The following is a 4,487-nucleotide window of genomic DNA, read 5'->3' as shown; positions in this document are numbered from 1 at the left end:
CAGATTTTTTTTTCTAAGATATACAGAAGGCAAATAGAATTCTTAAAAATAACGAAAAACAGGCCGCCGTGTTCAGTGAACTTCAGAGTAACTGTAAACACTACATGAATAAATCGTTGCTTTTTTTTTTCTTTTTTTTTTTTTTTACATAAGATAGATATGAAACCAAACAATTTTTTTTTTTTAAAGTAAATCGAGTAAAACAGAATAATAATCTTTTAAAAAAGATATATAGAAGGATATAGAAGACAAATGATTTATATAGAAGGACATAGAAGACAAATGATTTTTTTTTTTTTTTTAATGAACGAAAACGGGTCGCGTTCAGTGATGAACTTGCTTTCACTCATGGTCAATTGATGTTCGTAACAACTAAAACTGAAAAGGATGAAGAACACGTTGTATTTTTCGCCAAACAAATAAAAAATAAAAATAAAAAAAATAAAAAAGCAGGCACACGAGAAAAACAAAAAAACAAACACACAGTTTCAGTTTCAGTTTCAGTTTCACTTTCTCAAGGAGGCGTCACTGCGTTCGGACAAATCCATACACGCTACACCGCATCTGTTGAGCAGATGCCTGACCAGCAGCATAACCCAACGCGCTTAGTCAGGCCTTGAGTGCATGCTTACATATTTGTGTACCTATGAAAGTGGATTTCATTTTACGTAATTTCGCCAGAGGACAACACTCTCGTTGCCATGGGTTCTTTTTCAGTGCGCCAAGTGCGTGCTGCACACGGGACCTCGGTTTATCGTCTCATCCGAAAGACTAGACGCTCAGTTTGATTTTCCAGTCAAACTTAGGAGAAAGGGCGAGAGCGGGATTCGAACCCACACCCTCACGGACTCTCTGTATTGGCAGCTGAGCGTCTTAACCATTCTGCCACCTTCCTCCTAAACACACAACGATGCTGTATGCATAACGAACAAGGGAGAGAACTTTCCGATCAAAACTGGACAGGACAGGATCACGGAGCTCGTAGCCTTTAGATACTTCACACACTCTGAAAGTTTTCACGAAAACGAAAAATGTGAGACAAATGCTGCAGTATCAGTATCAGTAGCTCAAGGAGGCGTCATTGCGTTCGGACAAATCCATATATGCTACACCCCATCTGCTAAAACAGATGCCTGACCAGCAGCGTAACCCAACGCCGCACGCTAAATGCTGCACTCAACAGAACCAACAGACCTGCTGTGATTCAGACGAAACAAAAGACGTATCAATATGGTATTACTGGGACTGAGGAGGAAGACTGAAGAACAAGGAGAGAGAGAGAGAGAGAGAGAGGATGAATACATGAATGGTATATCAACTTGAGAGAGAGTGATAGAGAAACGAAACGAAACGAAACGAAACGAATTTTTATTTCACGTGGGTAGTGGAGTAAGCATAGCTGCTTTTTTTTTTTTTTTTTTTTTTTTTTTTTACATCCAGCCCTCAAGGGCAAAAGAGAGAGAGAGAGAGAGAGAGAGAGAGAGAGAGAGAGAATGAATAAATTAATGGTTTATGAACTGAGAGAGAGAGATAGAGAGAGAGAGACAGAGAATTAATGGATGAATGAATGAATGGTTTATAAACTTGAACAAGAACAAGAACAAAACTTTAATCTCCAGGCCTCCGGCCCCTAGAAAGAGGTCAAAAGTACACAGTATGGTGATCACTCAACCACAACAAAATGTAAAATACGTACTAACTTAACCTGTAGAACAAAAGTGCTTCTCGTGCATTGTAAATTAATTCTAACTTTCATCATTGTTGCCACAGAATTCCTGTCGTATCTTCAGGGCATTAAATATATAAACGCATAGTTTACGAATACTGTAAACAGAACCATTCTTCATCAAGTGAACATACGATTGACCTTCAGAGTTCAGATGTTTTTGCCGCAGGTCATTGTAAAGGACACAATTGTAGAGAGAGAGATGCAGATACGGCTGGTTTCTCCATTTCAAGCCTGAATGGGTACATAATGTATGTGAACACAACTAAGATTGTGAGCAAAAGTACAATATATGTAGCTACAAACATAACACAAGATGCTACCATTTTTCAATAACAATTTGAAAGTGCGCCAGTCTGAAAGTCTTATAGAATGCCTAAAATAGAGAGAGAGAGAGAGAGAGAGAGAGAGAGAGACAGACAGAGAGACAGAGACAGAGGCAGACAAACAGACGGACAGAAAGAGAATGAAGAGACAGAGGAGGGCGGGGGTTGGAGGGGAAGAGGGGATGAAATGAGGGGGCACAGACACACAGACAGACAGACAGACAGACAGACAGAAAGAGAGAGAGAGATGGAGGTTAGAGGAAACGAAAACAAAACAAAACAAAACAAAACGAAAAGAAGTTTCATTGAGCTAAGGTCATTAGATGTAAGTATAATTGAAGCATGTTTTTTCTCATACCCAGCTCTCTGAAGAGACAGAGACAGACAGAGAGAGACAGAGAGAGAGAACAAAAAAATTTATTAATAAAGGCCGTGACCCCTCATGAAGGGGATCAGTGAACACAAATTGTCACATTCCAGAACAATGTGGAAGAGAGAGAGAGAGAGAGAGAGAGAGAGAGAGAGAGAGAGAGAGAGAGAGAGAGAGAGAGAGAGAGACGAACGAACGAACGAACGAACGAACGAACGAACGAATCTTTTTAATGAGGGAAGTGGAATAACCATGCATATGCTTTTTTTACATCCAGCCCTCAGGGCAAAAAGAAATGAATTCAAAATGTTCACAAGATAGCTAAAGGTTCTAGAAAAACATACATGAAATTCAAATACACTCAATTGCACAGTAGCATTTACAAGTACATAATCATGATACCTGCATTAATGACAATAATGTATATGAATATGGTAATGAGAGAGATAGAGTGAGTGAGTGAGAGAGAGAGAGAGGTTGAATGAATGAATGAAGGAAGGAAGGAATAAATGAATGATAAATGAATGAATGAATGAATGAATGGATCTTATTTCCGATAGCATTAGAGTAAGCAAACAATTGCTTTCTCCAGCCCTTGAAAGGGAAAAATATCTAAAGAAAAGGTGTGAAGAAGACCCCCAAAAATGAGTAAACGTGAGAGAGAGAGAGAGAGAGAGAGAGAGAGAGAGAGAGAGAGAGAGAGAGAGAACACTGTGTTGTTTATTTTATAATGATCAGCCATAGGCATACAAACATGGCGGGACGGGGCCTGAGGAAGGGAAATAGGATGGACGTGGTAGCACAATTATAACATCCTTAGCGAAAGAGAGGAGAAACGAAGGAAAGAGAGAATGAAACTTTACTTTAACTCTCTCCATACGAACGGCGAAAGAGACGACGTTAACAGCGTTTCACCCCAGTTATCATCATCAAAATATTGCAAGCGGAAGGCTCTTATACTGAAGAGGTGAATGTTGACAAAGAATACCACAATTCTGACGACGGAAGCTAAAGGTTGGGTCATTGAGACACCCACTGGACATCCGAAGGGTCTGTGTAGAGGAGAAGAGAGGACTGGCCGTACTGAGTGAGTTAACTCTCTCCATACGAACGGCGAAAGAGACGATGTTAACAGCGTTTCACCCCAATTACAACCATCAAAATATTGCAATCGGAAGGCTCTTATACTGAAGAGGTGAATGTTGACAAAGAATACCACAATTCTGACGACGGAAGCTAAAGGTTGGGTCATTCAGACACCCACTGGACATCCGAAGGGTCTGTGTAGAGGAGAAGAGAGGACTGGCCGTACTGAGTGAGTTAAGAGAGTAAAGAACCAAACACAGCTTGTGTATATACTATCCGGCCTTCTGACCAAAGAAAACTGAAGATGAAACAAAACAAAAGAAAACAGCAACAAAAAGAGAAGAAAGAAAGAAAAAAAGAAAACAACCAAAAAAAACAAACAAACAAATTACAACAAAAAGTGACATAAAAAATATTAACGACGGCAACGCGTTATGGGAAATTGCATACGCATGCACAAGAACACAAGTACAAAATATCTATGTACAATAAACACAATAAAGCTATGAACAGACAATGAATAGGGACAAGAGAGAGATGTGCTGGTGGACAGGAACAAGACGATGAGAAAGGGGAAGAGCAAAGAAGGTGGGAAAGGAAGGAAGAGAGAGACAAGGCAGACTGATGAACACGTTCGACGGGCGTAATAGCCTAGTGGTTAAAGCGTTGGACTTTCAATCTGAAGGCCCCGGGTTCGAATCTCGGTAACGACGCCCGGTGGGTGAAGGGCGGAGATTTTTTCCGATTTCCCAGGTCAACATAATTATGTGCAGACCTGTTAGTGCCTGAACCCCCTTCGTGTGTATACGCAAGCAGAAGATCAAATACGCACGTTAAAGATCATGTAATCCATGTCAGCGTTTGGTGGGTTATGGAAACAAGAACTTACCCAGCATGCACGCCCCCGAAAACGGAGTATGGCTGCCTACATGGCGGGGTAAAAAATCGGTCATACACGAAAAAGCCCACTCGTATACAT

This window comes from Babylonia areolata, chromosome 23, assembly GCF_041734735.1.
Source record: "Babylonia areolata isolate BAREFJ2019XMU chromosome 23, ASM4173473v1, whole genome shotgun sequence".
Lineage (NCBI taxonomy): Eukaryota > Metazoa > Mollusca > Gastropoda > Neogastropoda > Buccinidae > Babylonia > Babylonia areolata.
The sequence above is the reverse complement of the archived record's forward strand: the minus strand, read 5'-3'. Positions refer to the sequence as shown.